General features: G+C 40.8%; 1 pseudogene; it reads right to left on the bottom strand.

The window, feature by feature from the left end:
- Positions 1 to 758: 758 nt before the first annotated feature.
- Positions 759 to 15,538, bottom strand: LOC106972138 (selenoprotein W-like; annotated as a pseudogene).
- Positions 15,539 to 21,445: the final 5,907 nt, after the last annotated feature.

The raw sequence follows: 21,445 nt of genomic DNA, 5'->3' as shown, positions 1-21,445 counted from the left end.
AACTGTGAGATAACAAATTGGTGTTGTTTTATGCTGCTAAATTTGTGATGTAAGTTTGCACCAATAGAAAACCAATACAATTAATAATTTTATGTGTCGACTTAAGTGGGCCACAGAGTGTCCAGATGTATTTGGTCAAACATTATTCTGAAAGTTTCTGGGAGGGTGTTTTTGGATGAGATTCACATTTAAATAGGTAGACAGTCTGTCCTCCCTTACATGACTGGGTCTCATCCAATCAGTTGAAGGCCTGACAGAACAAAAGTTTGATCTTGCCACACATTATTAACAGAAAATTCTTCCTGCCTGACTGCCTTCGAAGTAAGATATCAGCTTTACTTCCTGCCTTCAAACTTGGACTAAAAATTTGGTTCTTCCTGGATCTCAAGCCTGCTGGCCTTTGAACAAGGGCTACACCATCAGCTCTCCTGGTTCTTGAGCCTTTGGAATACATAAGGATACACAGATGTTACTGCAATATTCTTTTCAGCTTTTCTACGTGTTTGAAAATATTCAAAATAAAAATGGGCAGAAGTGTCCTAAAGTCAGAAAATGTGTGGGGCACCTGGGTGGCTCAGTCAGTCAAATGTCCGACTCTTGATTTCAGATCAGGTCGTTATCTCACAGTTCATGATGAATTCAAGCCCTGCCATTGGGCTTCATGCAGTGTCTGCTTGAGATTCTCTCTCTCTGCTGCTTGTCTGCTCACGCTGTCTCTCTCTCTCATAATAAATAAATGAACTTTAAAAATAAATAAATAAAACTAAAGTCAGGAAATGAAGGGAGACCTGCTTCATTCCCTATTCTCAACCTCCCTCCTTTCCCTTTTTCCTCCGTGAATCTACTTTATTTAATATGAGATTTTAAAACACACAATAGACACGTACTTAAACATAAATAATACATCTACCCTCTTCTGTGCAGATTTATGCTTTATAAACATCACACTGAGTAAGTTTGGCCTTAACCTTTGTTCTGCAAATGTTTCAGAATTTTTTTCTACTGCCACATTACAAGATAAATGTCAGTCTAAATGAAGCCTTTTCTATAAAATTCAGCAGCTTCACAGATGGTTTCTAATTCACTACATTTTTTTTTTTTTGGTTGAAAATAATTCCAAAAGCTCTTAAGTTTTCACCAGAACGTAACGTTACTCTTGATACAGTGTGAGGTCAATTAAATAAACTCAGACACTATCCCCTAGGAGTTATCAGCCAAACTGAGAAAATTATGTAAAAGTAAGATTTTATCTAGTATTAACATAATCACTTTTTTCAGAAACCTCAATAATTACATATTGGCCGAATGGCTTATCTTGCCCCAGGTTGCTTTCCCTGATGTGACTTGATGAACAGTCCTATGCAGAAAGTGAATAAGCTTAGTCAGAGGCAAATGATGCAAATAAGCCTCAAATTCATTTTCTGAAATGGGGTTCCTGGGTGGCTCAGTCAGTTAAACATGCGACTTTGGCTCAGGTCATGATCTCGTGGTTCGAGGGGTTCCAGCACTACATCGGGCTCTCTGCCGACAACTCAGAGCCTGGAGCCTGTTTCGGATTCTGTGTCTCCCTCTCTCTCTGACCCTCCCCCACTCGAGCTCTGTCTCTCTGTCTCAAAAATAAATAAACATTAAAAAAATTGTTTTAATTCATTTTCTGAATAACATACATTAAAGGAACCCGTAAGAATGGAGATTATATTTTTAAGGAGGTCTGCCACATAGTAGAGAAGTGATTCTCCACTCTAGCTGCACATCACAATCACCTGGGGAGCTTAAAAAAGTAGTGATACTTGAGTTCTCATCCCCTCATCCCAGAGAGCCCAATTTTGGTCTGGTGTGTGGCCTGGGCATCAGGAATTTTAAGCTCCTCCCTTCCTTCCTTCTGCCCTTCCTCCTCCCCCTCCTCCTCCTCCTTTTTTTTTTTTTTTTTTTTTTGTTTAACTCATCCAATGCTTATTGAATAGTAAACTGTTGCCAACACTGCTGAAATCTGCAAGTCACTCATCCAGATCCCTCTCTTGGCCACCACCTGAGACGGAAGCCCCAAGCAGGACCACCCCGAATGCCAGAGAGTAGCCAGGGCCTGGGAGATGCCAGGAGAAGGGGAAAAGCAGGGAGAGGAAAAAGCAAGGAAGGGAGGGTGCAGAGCTACACTCTCAGGGACACGGGCACACACACACACACACACACACACACACACAAGGACCAGGGTTTGTCTCTGCCCCCACCCAGCAGCCACAGGGACATCAGGGAAAGAGACCATGCACCCACAAGACATTTCAGTCCTTCCCATCTTGAAGCGTCTGCCACAAGGGGCTGGCCCAAGGGCACTGGACTCTGCCTTCAGGGCACATTAGCCCTGAGCCAAGCTGGCTTTCATGGCGGCCACCAGCTTCAGAAATTTGCTCTCCTTGTCCATGTAGCCATCACCTCTCTTCTTGGAGTGAACCAACTTCCTTGGTACCATCACTTCAAAGAAGATGTGGCCTGGGGAGTCCCCTCGCCGCAGATGTCCAGGCATTTGGGGACATCATCTTCTAACTTCTTCTTGAGCTTAAGATACTTACACTTGTAGCCTCAAGCGCCACAATAAATTACTCTGACAGTGAGCGCCCTGGATGGAGACCGCAGCTAGGGCAGGGTGTGGACCTGTGAGCTCCACTGCAAGGATTTTCAAGTTTCTTTAGTGGCTCTAGTGTGCATCAGAGGTTTAAGAATCATTATAGTGATAGCTCAATACATATTAAGTGAATAAATGAAATTCTTTACTTGATCTTAGATTACATTCAGAAACCAATTTGAATCAATTGTACTGCCTGATGGTACTCTGTACTCTAGACTGCTCATGCTACAGCAAAATGCACAAAACTAGAGGAAAAAAGAGAAGATCTAAGATAGAAAAAGGATTCAAAATGCTGTCAGGTGAGCAAGAGCTATAGCAACATGAGATGCTGAGTCTGAAAAGAAAGACCTGGGAACATAAGTGCTGCCTTCACATAACTCCAAGGTGCAGCCATCACAGATGACAGCTGAAGGAAGCTAGGGTTTGGCATAATGTAAGACTTCCTTAAAAAGTAGTATCGTCTGGATATTAACTGGATTCCTTGAAATTGTGAGTAACTGGTCACTGCAGGAATTCAGACACTGGCTTTTTGAGCTCTGGGCCAGGTTGTTGTGAGGAAATCCCTATGCCAGGAGCTTTACTGAATGTGTCTTATTTTTCGGCCATCTGATATCCATGGACTCTCTTCCTAGAAACAACCTCCTCGTTTTCTTTGAAAATTACTCATCTCTCACTTTCAGTTCTAACACAGCTGATCTCTGTCTAGTTCTAGGGGAAGAACATTGATCCGCTCCCAACCAACCATGAAAATGACATCTCCAAATGTTGCCTGAGTGGCACAGTCTGTTAAGCTACTGACTCCTGATTTCGGCTCAAGTCATGATCTCACAGTTCCTGGGTTTGAGCCCTGCATCGGGCTCAGTGCTGGCAGCAGGGAGCCTGCTCTCTCTCTCTCTCTCTCTGGAAATAAATAAATAAACTTAAAAAAAGCTGCATTGCCCTACATAATAACTGGTTCAATAATGAGCAAGTAGCCCAAGTTGTGCCAATCAGAGGCCATAAAATCAAACTCTGGGAATTTTGCTTATATTTTTGAAGACTCTCTTCCACTAGATTTAAAGTTGTGAGAGTGTGAGGTGGAAAATATGAACTCAGAGAAAATGAAAAGAAGAGAATTTCAAAATGATCTTAATAATAGCCTTAGGTTAAACTAGATAACGTATCTGTGAAGTAAAAGAGTGATGCTATAGAAAAAGAATATTCAGATGCCAAAAAAGAGTTCTCGGAAGTTAAAAAATATGATGTTAGTTCTCAACAACAACAAAAAGGTATCATGGCTACACTTAAGCGTCCTTAGTGGCATACTCCATTCAACAAACAGCCTGATAAGCCACTTTCTATTATTCTACTGAGCTGCCTATTTCTGTTGGCAACTGTGTGTATGAAGTGCTTTCTTTTGATATTTTCAGTAAGTCTCAGTTGTTAAAAATTAACTAATAAATAAAAAATTTAAATATAATGTTAGTAATGAAAGAAATCTCTTATAAAGTTCAAAGATAAATCTGAGAAAATCCTGCCAAAAGCAGAAAAGATAAAAAGTTGCATAATAGGAGAGAAATTATACACATGATTAATCCAAGAGGATTAATATGCCAAAAATACAAGATCCAAAAAGTAGAATAGAGAAAATGGAAACAAATAAAGTATCAAAGACATCGTGAAGTCCCTAGAATTGAAGGACAAGAGTATTCATAGTAAAAATTCACCGAAAGCATAGGAAAAATAAATGTAAAAGACCAAAACTAAGGCCTACCATCATCTCTGAAGACAAATTCTTATTATCATAAGGCTTGGAAAAAAATTAAAATCTAGCAGGAAAGAAAGGTCTTGCCCGGACTCTCAAATGCAAATCCAAGCAATGCCCTGCTTTCAGGACACATATTTCTCTTCAACAAAGCTTTAAAAAAATCATTGCAGTATTTTAAAAGCTTGATATCTTAAGAAATTTTATGACTTCCTTTATAAACATGGCAACCAAGATTCCCTTATCTAAAAGAGGCTAGAAGACATAGGTGACTCAAGAAAGGGGACCGAACTCTGTCTGGTAGATAGTGACAGCCTATAATCCCAGAGTAGTATATGTGACCAGAAAATTTCTCAAAATGACTTCTTAAAGCTCCAAAATTGGCTCCATATAGAATTTAATACAAAATTTACGAGTGCTACAATTGTGTTAAAAATGTATCTATAATATGGTCAATCATAAAAATTTACAAAATTACAATAACAAGCTTTGATATATTCTATATATATTTCTATCAATGATGTATTTATTCACCTCCCAATTTTCAAAAATAGTGCTATATTAGTCTTGCAGTGAAAAAATTAAGTTCCCTGTCTTTTTCCTTGAAAATAATTGGCCCCAAGTACAAAATGATAACTTCAATTCATTTTGTTTATTCTCATGACATGTTCCAGGATAATTTTGTGAAACCTAAGTGTTCCATTTAGTATTAGGAGAAGTAAAATGTTAAGGGATGTTTAAGCTCTGTAAAGTTGAATAGACTAGCATTTGAATGACAGGATATAATTACAGATCACCAAGGATATAGTACAAAATGTACCCAATCCCACGTCTTCATATTCAGCTAAGAACAGAATGCTTTAGTAAGATATGAGATTAATAAAATATCAAAAGATAATAATTCTGGAAGAACCAAGTCTTCCTAGTTAGAACTATCAGAGCTGGAAGAATTATTACTAAATTTCATAAAATCTGTATCAGTCACAATGGACTAGACTCCGTATTACTTGTGTGTCATTAAATTGAAATCTGCCTTTTATTTTCATGTTATTGTATCCAAGAATATGTGTCCAAATACTCCATCTAAACTTATAAGATCCCTAAGGGCAAGTACCATATCCTATATATCTCTCTCTCTTAGCTCAAGTTCCCCCTAACACAAAGCCTAAACAAGGTCTAGAAACAAGTAATTTATTTGGGATGTGATCCTAAGAAGCAGAAATGAGAGAATAAAGCAGGAAAGGATGAAAATTCTTTAAAGGATACATTCTCAATGTCACTATTAGGTTATGGGGCCTGACTGAAATTAGAGGTGGCTCAAGGGGATGTGACATCAGTACTGAAAGCATCTGCTATATTCCCATACCTTGCCCTACATTTAAGACTCTCAGTAAAAGCTTTCTGAGTCATTTAGTCAATTGCAGTGCTTCCAAGGCTTCCTGTTCAAATCAGTGATCACCTGAGAAGTTATACATTGCCTTTTACAACCACATTCCAGAACCTTATGTCATTCTGTCAGGTCCACGTGTCTTTGTAAGACAAGTAATAGATGCCTTCTCATGTCAACGTAAGCTAACAGGGAATCCCAACATGAGCCTCAGGCTGAGTTTGGATTTGGAAATCTGAAGGCAGCCCTCTTTCTCTGCACACTGGGTTTTTTTTCTCTCTGCAGAATTTAAAATAAGCCACCATGATGAGTAGGGCTGTCAATCAGTCATCCAGTGCTCATTGCCTACACTGAGGTGGCACTGTTGGCAATCAGGGAGATATGACCCTGAACATTAAAGAGCCTGGCATTTTACTAAGAAGGCACATAAAGAGTAGTCCACATGCAAACTAAGGATCAAATGACTACTACTTAAAATATTATAGGAGCTCACAAAAGGAGTATGCCATAGTGGTTAAGATGGTCAGCACAGGTTCCGTGGAGGAGGTCCCCTGGGTTTCCAAGGAGCTGTAAGATTTAGAAATGTGGAGTGGAGAAGAGGGGGCAGGCAAGGACAAAATAAGCAAGCAAGGGATTAGAAGAAGGAATGCATCCAGTCCGTTTCCAAGAAATGACCTGCCCAGGGGCAACTGCATCCACACTAAGGAACTCCTTACAGAATGCTAGTCAAGATGGCAAACCAGAATCTATTAGGATCTTGGAAATATCTTCCTAGTCTTTGCAAATTAGAATTCAATCCCTGTCTTACTTTGCATAAGATCTTGAAAACTGCACCAAGTATGGCTTTGGTAATATTCTGGGTGAACTCTCTTACCTAGTCACAAACATAATCAATCTTAACTGGGGTCAAGGAACACTTAAAACTCAGCCACTAGAAAGGGTTCTAACAACAACAACAACAACAACAAGGTATTCTTTTTCAAGGAGCCTTGACACACAGGTATTTTTCCACAGAATTTGAAGATACGGATTCTATGACATTGGTATGAATGCCTCATAGTTCATTTTAACATTTCCTGCCTTAAAATGATTTCCTTTGAGTTGGAAGCAAAACTGAAAGGCATATTAATTCTTAGTAATTTTCTAGTTCTTAATCTCCCCATTCTTTAAGAAATAGAACATCCTTGGAGCACTGAGCTCAGTCAGTTAAGCCTCCAACTCTTGGTTTTGGCTCGGGTCATGATTTCATGGTTCGTGAGATTGAGCCCCACATCAGGCTCTGCACTGATAGCACGGAGCCTGCTTGGGATTCTCTCTCTCTCTCTCTCTCTCTCTCTCTCTCTCTCTCTCTCTCTCTCTCCCTGTCTCTCTCTGCCCTATGTTCATGCACACTCTCACTCTCTCTTTCTCAAAATGAATAAATAAACTTTAAAAAAAGAGCCTCATATTTCCTACCTTTAACCCAATGTAAATTTAATTAAAAAACAAAAAGAAATAGAACATCCTTAACTTAAATCCACAAACCATCAAATAATCCTATTGTACCATGATTAGTTATTATCACCTAAACATTTCTTTAATGCAGAATGTAACAATTAGTTATTTTCACCACACTACTATTTTACATTGTAAAAATGCTCACCAAATATTTTCAAAGTTTAAAAAAAGTTTTTTTAATATTATATATTAACCAGGTGATCACTTCTTAGTTTTCTTTCTTCCTTCCATATTTGGTAACTAGGAGCTACAACCTCAGCCTTGCAGAAATGGTTCTTGTTTCAACTCTCCTTTGTCCTGGCATAACATGGGCTGGACTTTTCCCACTAAGGCTTGTCCCAGTTTTGCATGCATTCTCTAGTTTTCTCTGTTCTGGAACACCCCCATTCCCTGCAGGATCACCAGCTTGGTTTGGAAACAGTTTTTTGTTTTTCATTGCAGATCCTTTGCTCATGTAGCAATGTAAGTTTAAAACAGAGTAAGAAGATCTATATTGGGCATATATCAAATGATAAACAAAAAGCAATTCTAAATGGCTATAGCATACAGAAGAGATGAATTATCCTGAGGTACATCAGTGCTTTGATGTACCTTTTTTATCGACATCCCACCTGTCAATAACGTAACACGAAAGCATGCTGTATCATGCAGTGATGCTTGAGAAAGCACATTTATTTTACATGTTGATTTTCAAGCCTAAATGAGTCAAATTCCATCCTCCCAAATGGTTTATTAGTTCTTTTGGGGAGTGGGAGTGTCCATATAACTAATATCTGCCCCACAACAAGTAAAGCAAACACCTCAAACTGAAGTGATAAATCTACCTAAGAACTAGATAGTGTCACCGACTGGTGACAGGTCCAATTGCAATGAGATTCTACTAGGCATGTCAGAATAAAGACCAAAAAAAGAGGGAATCAAAGTTTCAGGAGTGACAGCTATATTCATCAGAGTTTCAGAAAAAGTGACAAGTTCCAATAGGGTTTTCTTTCTTTTTTTTTTTTTTTTTTTTTAAGTGTTTAAACACTTAGACTCCTTGTCTACACATTTCAGGGATGAAAAGAGAGATTCATGTTTGGCTCTAGCTCTGAGACTATGCTGTTAGCCAACCCTGCATTCCAGCAGCATCTCAACATGCAGCCAGCTTTTCTATGTGGGAACCCTCTGACCTCACGATCCGGTCCTGTGACTGCCCTGGCCTTGCGACCAAACACACTTCGTGATCCCAGTTCTGCAAACTAGATACCTCTCTTTGCCACTCCCTTCTTCACCCTGCCTGTCTTTCCTGCCAAATAAAACAATTCTCCAGGAGTGGGTGACTGATTACAATCCCTGCTCTTCCATAATTGGCTATGCAATTTGGGGTAAATCATTTGGCCAGCCTGAATCTCAATTTTCTTATTTGTAAAATGAGGGGTTTGGCTGAGATGGTTTCAAAGGTCCCTTTGAATTCTAAAATACCACTGCCTTTCTGTCAGGCTCTTGGAGACTGTGGCCTGTTTCTGATTGGTCCTTTGTCCTTTCAAAGAGTGAGCAGCAATTAAGTGCACTGAACAAACATGTTACAACTCAACATTCTTTGTAAAATACATGCTTTCCTGTCAGTTGGACCCTTAAAGTAACTGTTGTTTTAAAATTAATTCTTCCTGGTCTAAAACTGGACCAGGTACAGAATAATAGCATGTATATTATTCTCACACAGCATATGAAACAGCCAGTGTTTTTGCCAATAATAAAACCAATGTTGGCTAACTGATGCAAAAAAGAAATTTATTGGAAAGATACTGGAAGATTGGACAGTTCATCTTGGAAACAGGAATTCAGGGCGATGTGGCTCAGTCAATATCCCACCAGAGGTTCAGTCAGTATAGGGTGCTGGCACTGGCACCATCAGCCCTGGATACGTGTCACCATTCACTGAAGTCTTAATTCCACCCAGTCACTCTGAATGATCTTTGACTATCACTGGCTTTGTTATCACTCCCTGAAGGGCCAAAGTCTTGGGAAGAGTCTCTGATTGGCTGAGCCTTGGTCAAATGTCTATACACAGGTCCAAGGAGTTGAAAGCAGGATTATCTGCTCCTCTTCACCTTCCAGAGTGGTACACCTGATCCTGGGCTCCATTTATCTTGCACTCACCCAAATAGGAGGAGTTTGGGGATGCTGGACAACCAAAATGACAAATGTTAACTACACACTTTTCTCACTTGTGATTATAAATTTAACACATTTTGGAGGCATTTGTAAGAGGTTGATTATGTTCTGGAGAGGTTTACAGCTGATAGATTATTCCATCATTATTTGATCACTTCATTGATTTATGTGAATCAGTGATTGGTCCAGTTAATGAAACCATATTCATCAGGATACTGACTAATTTATTGAGCTGCCTTTTCCTATTTACATGGCTCCTCTGGATGACAAAGCGAGTACTTGGAATGAACAATGAATCACTGGAAGGAAGAAGCAAGCTCATCTCCATTCTAAGCACACACTGTCATTGATTTTTAAAGTAAAAAATAATATCTGGCATTTAGTCCTGGTCTAAAGTTCTTCACAGAGATGGTGTTAATTTCCCTAAGATGTTGCATTGTCCTGGCTTTATAGATCAGCTGGGATGGCTGAGTGACCTGAAATTTCGGTGACAAATGTCAGCAGAGACACTAGAGCTAAGTCCTCTCAGCCTCCTTCCAAAGTAAATCCATTAAGCCTCAGAAATAATTCTTCCACCCTGAAAACAAAGTGGCAAGCAGGCTTCCACGAGATTGCTGCCATTAGGTGGGACCCCTTCCACGGCCAATGTGGAAGGGCGGTGTAGAAAAGAGATGGGAAGACAGTTTTGCCAAGGAGCTCAAAGATTGAGACAGTCTTCCAGAATGAACAGTGAACTCAGAGAGAAACTTGTCTGACAAAATGCAGTGGTATCAGCACATAAGAGGCCTTCTGCTTTTGTTACGTTTTTAAGATATTCAGAGGCCAAAGAAAACCTCCCTAAAGAGAAATAAGCAGCCAGCATCCCAGAGTCCCATATCCTGGAACGCAAAGTTCCTCCCTGCACTGGGCGACCCAGGGGCTCTGACTCCCTTTCCCACAGGAGAAGCAGGTCCTGCCAACTGCTTAAGGAAGTGTCTGTTCTGGTATGAAGAACGGGGGCGCCTGCCCGGCTCAGTCAGTAGAGCATGCAACTCTCAGTCTTGGGGTGAGCTCGAGCCCCACACTGGGTGTAGAGATTACCTAAAAATAAAATCTTTTAAAAAAAAGATGTATTCGTTATGATATAGGTTTGCATGCATGTAACAGAGACCCTCAAATAATAGTAGCTTAAATAAGATTGGAGCTTGTCTCCCTCCATGTAAAAGACTCTTCACTGATATGATACCTACTTATCCTTCGGGTCTCACTGAAAATGTCACCTCCTCTGAGAAGTCTCCCCTGATGCTACCTAAACAAGCTAAGGTATTCTTGCCTTCTGTTTTCTGAGTGCCTTCTAACTTCTCTATCAAAACAATGATCATACTTTATATTATGGATTGTTGAATTTTCCACACATTAGAGTCAACAGCACAAGGGGAGAGACTCTGTTTATCTTGCCTGTCACCATATCTCCAGAGAGCCACCTCCCACCTGTACTGAATGTACCTCTATTGAATGTTCTTGAGGGTGACAGGAAATGAATACTTCTGGTTTATTATACACAGGGCAGTTACTCAGAAAATTTTGAAATGGTAAACAGTATTTTAAAAACAGAGAAATAATAGCCATTTATGCTTCTAGCACAACCATAGACTTGGAAGAGACCAAAAACAAACATTTCCATTTCAAAGACCTCTGCCTATAAAGCAGGGGCTGGCAAACTTTCTGTAAAGTGACAGTGAATATTTCAAGTTTTGTTGGCCATATGATCACTGTTGCAACGGCTCAACTCTGCTGTGAAAGTGGGAAGACAGAAACAACCAAGATGTAAACTAATGGTGTGGCTGGGTTCCAATAAAACTTGATTTATGAGTACTAAAATTTCAATTTTGTGTCATTCTCAAATGTCATGAAATATTCTACTTCTTTTGATTGTTTTCAACCATGTAAAAATATGAAAGCATTCTTATTTCATGAGCCTTGTAAAAAAAAAAAAAAAAAAGCAGCAGCTAGACTTGGCCCATGGGTTGTGGTTTGTCAGCCCTGTCAGAGCGCACATTTTTTGACAGAGATGTGTCTGGCCTTGGTTTGTTTCTTTAGCCCCTCAGTGAAGTTCACACTCATAAGCATCTACTATGTGCCGGGGCCAGGTCAGAGGCTGCAGAACTGCAAAGATGGTTAAGATCAGCCCTGTGCCACTAACTCCACGCGACATGGACCCAAATCCACAAAGTGTGGTTGCAGCCTCTGGTTGAAGGGGAAAGTTACTTCATGACAAGATGGCATCTGAGGGGAGAGTCGTGGGCCGCGTGCACCCAGGAACCAGCAGCACCCAGTCTGGCTGTGGCTCTGGATGAATCCCACAGGGAATGCCGGGTAGTAAGGCTAGGAAGGCCTGTGGCCGATGTATGAGGGACCCTCAGGGACCAGCATGAAGCTTAGTCTGGTGGGCAACTGAGAACCAAAGGGGAGGATTAAACTGAGATCACTAAATTGGTACCAACAGTATATTAGTTTTTTAATGTTTTAACTTTCAAACTATTAAAAAGTGATTTCTGAAAGTATTTGATTCCTTTTTCTGTTACTAATTTACCAAATATTTCAACTGAGAAACTCTCCTGGGAAAAATACACTGAGTTCAAGGGCACCTAGGAGGGGAAAATGCCATCAGTGTTTTCCCAGGGGCAGTGCTTATAAAAGGAACCATTGTATGGTAAAAGAAAACAAAAAGCAAGAATAAAATGATCATTTCAAATATTCATTAGATTTTGAGAAAATTCTGAACTATCAATCACACAATGCCCTCCCTAGCTCCACATTAAATAAGAAACTTCTGTTTTGTTCCAAAGGAGAAAGTCACTCAATATTATACTGCCCCTTTCCTTTTGTCTCTTAAATGGGAGTTTTGTTGGAAATCATCAATTGGAAAAATAATAAGCCATTCTTTCAGGCCAACATAAAACATAGGAGGCAGGAAAAGTCAACTCAGGTCACAGAGATGAAAACTGAATGCTCCTTCAAATGGTACAAAATGTCACCTTGCTCATCCAAGCAAAAATTCAGGACAAGCCTCTCGGAATGCCTCCTATTAAAAGATACCATCTTGGCACATAGGATGCTCAGGAAATGGAAGTGGCATTAATCTGCATGCAGGGATCACCTCCTTCATGCTGATGCCCAGTCCAATTGGGGCATGAGGAGTCCAATCGCCAGCACCCAGATGAGAGGTCTTGGGTGGAGACAGGCAAGTCTGCCTCCCACTCACGAATTCACCTGGCTGCTCCTTTCTGCCAGCTTTCTCCCCCCCCCCCCCCACCTTTCTCCTCTCCCTGCTCATAGGATTCATGGATAGGGGAATCAAGTGCTGGTTGAGTACCAATCAACGACAAACCACTGTGGTGAAGGATCAACATCTCTAGTTAACTAAATATTTTTTTAAGCTGTTTCAATTGATGTTGGGTTGAAATTTTTTACTTTTTTATTAAATTTTTTTTTAATGTTTATTGATTTTTGAGAGTGAGAGACAGAGTGTGAGCGGGGAAGGGGCAGAGAGAGAGGGAGACACAGACACAGAATCTGTCAGCCCAGAGCCCGAGGCGGGGCTCGAACTCACGGACCATGAGATCATGACCTGAGCCGAAGTCGAAGGCTCAACCGACTGAGCCACCCAGGCGCCCCTTTCCTAAATAATTTAAATTATGATAGTAATTGTATTAATTGAGGTAAAAGGCTGGAATGAATAAGTCCCAAATGCAGTGGCTCAAACAAAAATAGAAATTTCTTTCTTTCTCATATAATAGTTCAGTGTAGGTGTTCTAGGTCAACCGGTGGGCCTGTATCACTCAGTCATTCGGGGATACAGGCTTCCTGGCAGCTTCACAGAGGAACTCCAGCATGGCCATCACTGTCATTGGATGGGAGAGGAGCAGAAGGCAAAGGCCAAGGGTTTTCCTTTCCACACATTTCACTTCCACTCACTCTATTGGCAAAAGCCGACTCACATGGTCACAGTAGCTGTAAGGGATGCTGGGGAAGGTAGCGGTATCCCCGCTCCAGCTGTGCTACTACTCTTGTGCCTTGCGATGTTAAGGAGTTTAGCCCCCGGCCCACTCTCTACAGATCACCTTGCAATGCTTTTCCAGGCTGCTGCCAACTGCCTGCACCAAGTGAGGGCAGCAGCCCTCCCCATAATCCCTGAAGTAGAGCTACTATTAGCTTGTAACATTCAAGAGACTGTTACTGCAGAAGAGAATTACCATGCAGAAAAGCCATGCTTAATGGGAGGCCCTACTCTTCCCCATCCAGTGAACACTCTTCCCTTTATCAATGCATTTAACAGACACTTTTATAGTGTTATATTTTGTGTGATTTATAAAAATTAACTCATTTAATCTTCATAATAATCCTCTGAGATAAGCACAGTTATGGACCAGTTTTCCAGTTTCCAGAGGAGGAAACCTGGAAACCGAGAGGTTAAGTAATTGTCCAGGGTCACAGGGAGAAAACTTATGTTAGTCTGTCTTTTTTTTACCAACGTAACCTTGATTTTATTGTAATTTCAATGAATTCACTAAAAAATCATGCTTCCCTGGCAAGCAGAGGTAGCCATATGACCCAGTTCAGGTCAGTGAATTTAAGGGGAAATCATTGAGTCAGGTACCAAGGAAAACTATTGTTTTACTGAAAAAAAAACAAAAAACAAAAAACCAAGAACAAAAAACAAAAAACAGGAGAGATATAGATAGTGTACATCTTTTGCCCTTTAACCCTTACCCTTCTTCAGCTTTGGAATGTGGACATGATGCCTGGAAGTTAAGCAGCCATTTTGTGACCATGAGGTGAACACAGATTTCTTTGTTATGTGAATAGAGAGACAGGGGGAGAAAGAGCGAGATACTACATGTGTGTGTGTGTGTGTACATGTGTGTTTTTTGTGTGTATGCATGTATATATGTACACATACATTTACAGAGAGAGACCCATTTAGTAAAAACATTTGAACTGGGCCCAAACCATCTTCACTGATACTTAAATCTAGATCCTGGTCCTGACTGCCCCAAAGTCTATAAGTCAGGGTACCCCAACTGGCCTCTCCATTAGGCCTGTTCTGTGTCTTCTCAGAGTGCAGTACTTATTTTCTCCATGTTCAGGCCCCCATGCCAACTCTACCCTCAACAAAGTCCATCTTTCTTATAATACACAGCAGTTCCTCATGGTCTTGAAATTCTGAATTCCACAAAAGGATTTGGATCTACCCACTTAGGTTCTGAGGAATCGGTCCTAAAACTGGATAACCCAGTATCACTGCTGCCCCTGCTGTTGTATTTGTTAAGCCATTTACAAAGTCCAAGAAAAGAATCCTAGGCATCTCCTAAATTTTAGAAAATTCCAGCCTTTTTGTAATATCACAGAAGTCAGTGTACAGAGGGACCAAAAAATTGGGCCTCTCAACTCTGAAGGGTTCAGTCTCCAATCCAAGAGAACCACTTAAATATTCATCTGCTAGGATATAGAGCAGATACAGAGGCCTACCTCCTACCCCCAAGGGAAAAGATGGCCTGGCCTAAGGATTGTAGCCTAAGGACCAAGGGTTGAACATAAAACAGATTTTATTGCTAATTATTTTATTGGTAACTTTAAAAATTTTTTTTAATGTTTATTTATTTTTGAGACAGAGAGAGACAGAGCATGGATGGGGGAGGGGCAGAGAGAGAGGGAGACACAGAATCGGAAGCAGGCTCCAGGCTCTGAGCCATCAGCCCAGAGCCTGATGCAGGGCTCAAACTCACAGACCGCGAGATCGTGACCTGAGCTGAAGTCGGACGCTTAACCGACTGAGCCACCCAGGCGCCCCTTTATTGGTAACTTTTAAAGGCCATTATGAAGCGATTCTTTAATGGCAACTTTCCTCCTATTAGGAAGGCCTGATGCATGGGACCTCTGTGAACAGCTAAGAGTTTTGGGAGACTGGGCACCTCCAAGTCTAAGGCTGACAGATTTTAAGCATGGACTCTTAAATGGAGATGTTAAACCTCACTTACCATCTTTCCAGCATATCAAAGCATTTTTTTTTTCTTCCCAGAACAGGAGAGCAATCTTCTCCCAAAGATGAATCAGAAACACGCTGGCAGCTTGGAAATAGCAAGTAGCCCATCTCCACGCTAAGATGTTAAGGTTTAGAAAATGCTGGGGATTGTGGGATTCTTCCCGCCTCCCTCTCTCTGCCCCCTCACTCACTTGCGCCCTCTCTCTCTCCAAAAAAAAAAAAAAAATGTTGGGGGAAGGCTCAGCCACGGGACTTCTACTTATGCTAGGACAGTATGGAGAAAGAGGGAGACATAAAGAAGTGACCAGAAAGGAACCAGGGGGAAGACAATTATGAATATAGGAAGCAAAATATGCTCTGTTTTGCTCAGTGTGACAAGGAACTTAGTGTTTAACGTTTTCCTATGGCCTTTAGCCTATAGGTTCTCCTATAGAGGACTCTGTCTAAAGGATAGTATTTGGATCTTTTCTTAAGTGAAAAAGGCCTTGAAAAATATATTTGCATCTCAAGAGCTGAAACTAAATTATTTTCCTGAATTGATGAGGAGATTAAGGGCCACTGACAGTGGAGGAAAGGAGGAGACAGTTATCCCTTGGCCACACCAGCTCCGGGACCCACCACTTAAGGCTGTCAAAAACTGTCGCTGGGGCGCCTGGGTGGGTCAATCACTTAATCATCTGACTCTTGATTTCGGCTCAGGTCAAGATTTCAGGATCATGGGATACAGCCCCATGTCTTGCTTGACATGGGGCCGGGAACCTGCTTGGAATTCTCTCTCTGCCCCTCCCTCACTCACACTCTTTCTCTCTAAGAAAAAAAAAAATTATATATATATATATATATATATATATATATATATATATATATATATATAAACTGTCTCTGAAACTTCTGAATTGTTAACTTTAAAATGGTTTATTTTGAAAAAATAAATATATAAAAAGGTTTATTTTGTTGTCAAATTTTACCTCAAAATTTTTTTTTTCTTTAGAAATATATATCAGGGGCACCTGGGTGGCTAGTTGGTTAAACCTCCAACTTCAGCTCAGGTCATGATCTCATGGTTCATGAGTTCCAGCCTTTTGTAGGGCTCTGTGCTATCAGTGTGGAGCCAGCTTTGGATCCTCTGTCCCCCTCTCTCTATTCCTCCCCTGCTTGCTCTCTCTCTCTCAAAAACATGTCAGAAGAAGTTTGAGAGAGACAGGGCAGAAAAATTAGTCAAGAAAAGTTTCCTGTTTAAATGCTGTACCCTAACCCCCTCCCCGCTTTCCCAGCATAGGTCATTCCCTCTCCCAAACCTGGCTTGCTCCCCTAGCATTAAAGCCTCACCACACCATTGCTTCCCCCCATAGAGATAGCTATGTCACTATTCCAGTGTCTCCAGTAGTTAACATCTGTCATTTCTATTCAATTAAATGTAGGTAGCACCTTTTCACCACCACCCCCTACTTAGTAAGATGAGGCTATCAAAGACCCCACTCTCCCCTCACTCACTTCCTTTCTCCTAATGTCCTGCTCTGCCATGTATACTTTTTTTTAATGTTTATTTATTTTTGAGAGAGAGACAGAGACAGAGACAGAGTGTGAGCTGGAAAGGGGCAGAGAAAGAGGGAGACACAGAATCCAAAGCAGGTTCCAGGCTCTGAGCTGTCAGCACAGACCCTGACACAGGGCTTGAACCCAGGAACCATGAGATCATGACCTGAGCCGAAGTCAGACACTTAACCAACTGCACCACTCATTCCCCCTGCCATCTATAATTTTATCTCTATATCAGTGAGATTGATAAAAAGGTTAATCTCTCCTGCGATTATAATGAAGTCTTCTGTGCTTTGTCTTCAAAGTTAAAAATCAAGTGCTTTATACCACTCTGTCTATATATTGTTTACTGCACTATTTAATAACTGATTTCCAAGAAAATTACCCAGAACTAAACTACATGAGTTTACAGATGTAAAGGGATTCCTAAATTCCTAAAATATTACATAAAAATAAACCCAAGGTTTATTTTATTTTATTTTATTTTATTTTATTTTATTTTATTTATTCACCAAGGTGAATAAAAGTGAAATTTTAGAGCACAGTAGAAAAAGAGTAAGTCCTACCTGTTTCTAAAAGGCCGAGTGGGAGTGGGGGTGAGCATGTCCCAAATAAAAGATAAGGAATCTCAATGTCTTCAGATTTTCTCTCAATAACTCTGGGATCTAGAAGATAGAGGAGGGATGCCTTCAGATTTCTGAAGGACAATTATTTTCATCTTAGAATTTTATACTCAGATAAACAAATGGTGTGAGGGTAAAATAAAGACTTTTTCAGCTATGCAAGGACTCCAAAATTTACCTTTCACATACCCTTCCTAGGAAGTTACTGTAGAGATGTACCAACAAATAGAGGAAGTGAATTAAGAAAGACAAAGACACAGGATCTATAAAATAGGGTCCATCCAGGAGAATCACACAAAAAGGTCCCAGGGTCACAGCAAAGCTGTGGGATCCCAGCACGTACTTGACCCAAGTTTGAAAAGGGTGAGGTAAAAGGAGATTCCAAAGATTTGACACCATCCTTGGGAACTTGAACAACTTAAGCAAGCAGTCAAGGCCGAGAAACCTAAGTTGGAGGGTGGGGGAGGAATAGAAAGGAAGACAAAGAGGCTGGGACAGAGGGAAGCTGTTTAAGACAAGGGAGCAATTATTTTATTTTTTAATTAAAAAAAATTTTTTTTGGAAGAGAGAGCATGCGAGCGGGGGTGGGAGGGGGTGCAGATAGAATCCCAAGCACGCTCCAACTCGGGGTTCAGATTCACAAACTGTGAGATCATAACCTGAGCCAAAATCAAGAGTTGGAGCTTAACCCCCAACTGAACCACCCAGGCGTCCCCAGGAGAACAATAATTAATAATGATTATGACTATGAGGATGATCAAGAAGGGATTTAAAAAAACGTTTTTTTAACGTTTATTCATTTTTGAGAGACAGAGAGAGCGTGAGTGGGGGAGGGGCAGAGAGAGAGGGAGACACAGAGTCCGAAGTAGGCTCCAGGCTCTGAGCTGTCAGCACAGAGCCGGACCCAGGGCTTGAACCCTTGAACTGTGAGATCGCGACCTGAGCCGAAGTTGGATGCTTAACTGACTGAGCCACCCAGGTGCCCCAACAAGGGATTTTTAATTCAAAATGACAGACTAACCACACATCTCTTCTCTGTCTTGAGATCTGAATTAAAGAGGTAGTAAATGAATTGTAGTACAAACGACCATTTTGAAGAGAAATGGAGGAGTTCCATCAATAGACCAAAGTGTTCAGCTCATTTCTGGAAGGCAGAAAGTTGGTAGAGGGATTTCTGATCAAGATGCCTATCAAACACATGCATCTCTCATTACTTGTTCCTAAAACCCCACAAAACATATTTTTGAAGGCATTAAACCAGGTAATCCCACTGAATCACCAACAAAATAGGATGTGTCCAGTTTGGTTTGCACATATTGGGTCAGCTCTGCCTCTCAGCTCCCATCACTTCAGGTGTCAGTGGATCTCACACACCAGGAAAGTGGGACAGTGCCAAGGGCAGCAAGAAGAGCTATGAGGATTGCTCTGCTCTTGGTTCCATTCCTGAGACTCCTCCAGTAAATCAGAAAGCTGCTTGGAGCCCTGGTGATCTCATTGGTACAATGGGGATAATAACATCTAATCTCTTTCAACGGGGATAATAACATCTATCTCCTTCGAGGGTGTGGTTGCTGGACCAAAATTAGATTCAGAAGTAGGTAGAAACTATATGTCCTGATCCTTAAGTCTAGAGAGTTAAAGCCAACCATCTTCCTTTAACATTCAAATTACAATGAAGGCATGGGCATGCCTGCCTAGATTGGTAGGCTCTGCCATCCCATCACATCCTCACCTTACCTCACCTACTATGGGAAATCAGTCTCCACAATTCCACCACCAACCCTGAAACAGATCAGTCCCCAGAGCCTGGAAGATGGACAGCAACATAGGTGGGGTGGGGGCACTGTCTGCTGACCATGGGGTCTTACCCTCAGTGCATAATGTGATCTGTTCACCATTGCTTTCTTGCTGCTACCAACACTCACAGAGAAAAGTGTGCCTTCCCAAACATTTCACTTGGCAGGATGCCCAGGCCCAAATTGACCTAGACTCTCATTCTCTCCAGTGAAAGCCGTTGGCCCCAGACATGTTGGTGATGCCAGGATAGTGGTGGCCAGAGGTAATGTTCCAGCATCAGCCTCCCTCTCCTGCCTATGAGTCCTGGCACAGCCCCTAGGGCAACAGAGCCAATCCTCCAGGTGAATAGAATCTCCAGACTTCATCATCCTTTTTCTTTCTGCCTTTCTTTCCCTTCCTTCTTCCCTGCATCTTTCTTTTTTTCTTTCTTCCTTATCTTTTTCTTTCTTTCTTTCTTTCTTTCTTTCTTTCTTTTTCTTTCTTTCTTTCTTTCTTCCTTCCTTCCTTCCTTCCTTCCTTCCTTCCTTCCTTCCTTCCTTCCTTCCTTTTCTTCTTTCTTTCTTTCTTTCTTCTTTTCTTTTTTCTTCCTTTTTTTTCCTTATTTGTCTTTTCTTTCTTTTTTCTTTTTTTCTTCCTTTCTTTCTTCCTTATCTTTCTTTTCTTTTTTCTTTCTTTCTTTTTTTTTTAATTTTTTTTAACGTTTATTTATTTTGGAGACAGAGAGAGACAGAGCATGAACGGGGGAGGGTCAGAGAGAGGGAGACACAGAATCCGAAACAGGCTCCAGGCTCTGAGCCATCAGCACAGAGCCCGACGCGGGGCTCGAACTCACAGACCGCAAGATCGTGACCTGAGCCAAAGTAGGCGGCTTAACCGACTGAGCCACCCAGGCGCCCCTCTTTCTTTCTTTCTTTCTTTCTTTCTTTCTTTCTTTCTTTCTTTCTTTCTTTCTTTCTTTTCTTTCTTTCTTTCTTTCTTTCTTTCTTTCTTTCTTTCTTTCTTTCTTCTTTCCTTTCTCTCACTCTCTTTCCTCCTTCCCTACTTCCTTTCCCTCTTTCCCTCTCTCTCTTTCGTTGCAGTCCAGCCTGTCTCTATCCATCCAATATAGTAGGTTTCAATAACCTGCTATGTGTTGTAGGCTGAATAATGGCCCCCAAAAAGGTTCACATTCTTGTCTCTGGAATCTAAGAATATGTTACCTTACATGGCAAAAGGAACTTTGCATATGTGATTAAACTAAGGATCTTCAGATGGGATTATCTGAGTGGGCCCAATATAATCACAAAGGTCCTTATAAGGGTAAGGCAAGAAGGTCAAGGGGAGAGAAGGAAGCAGGGGGAGAAAAAGATGTGACAACAGCAGCCAAGTTGACAGAGAAATTGAGATTGGAGGTTGGAGTAAGGAGCCACCAGCCAAAAAATGTAGGCAGCCTCTAGAAACTGGAAAAGTCAAACTCAATTTGCACATCTGAACTCCAAAATTCTAAAATAAAAAATTTCTGTTGTTTTAAGTCACTAAGTTTGTGGTAATTTGTTACAAGCAGCAAAAAGAAACTAATTAAACAGCGAAAATTAGATCATCTACTTTGAAAACCTATTTTCATAATATCTATAGAAGCTGAACATATATGTATGTCTGTATGTATGTTTCCTAGGTATGTACCCAACAAAAATGTATATCATGTTCACCAAAGACATTGACTTTAATGTTCCTAGCAGCATGATTTATAAAGTCTCAAACCTGAGAATTACCAAATGTCTATCAGTAGCAAAATGAATAAATTTAGGTAAATTTACACAGTGGAACACTATACAGCAAAAAGAATGAACAAACTATGACCATGGACAGTTAGCATCTTCAACACAATGTCCAGTGAAAGAAAGTCAGACAACAGAGTACATTCTGTATGATTCAATTGCTGTAAAGTTCAAATATAAGCAAAAATAATCTATGCTGAGTGAAGGCAGTACCCTGCCCCCTCCAAAGAGAGAATATAAGGGAGCCTTCTGGGAAGCTGGTAATGTTCTGTCTCTTGATCTTAAAGATGCTTCATTTT

The sequence above is a fragment of the Acinonyx jubatus genome, chromosome A1 (assembly GCF_027475565.1).
Source record: "Acinonyx jubatus isolate Ajub_Pintada_27869175 chromosome A1, VMU_Ajub_asm_v1.0, whole genome shotgun sequence".
Classification (NCBI taxonomy): domain Eukaryota; kingdom Metazoa; phylum Chordata; class Mammalia; order Carnivora; family Felidae; genus Acinonyx; species Acinonyx jubatus.
This window is presented reverse-complemented; position numbering and strand designations above follow the sequence as displayed.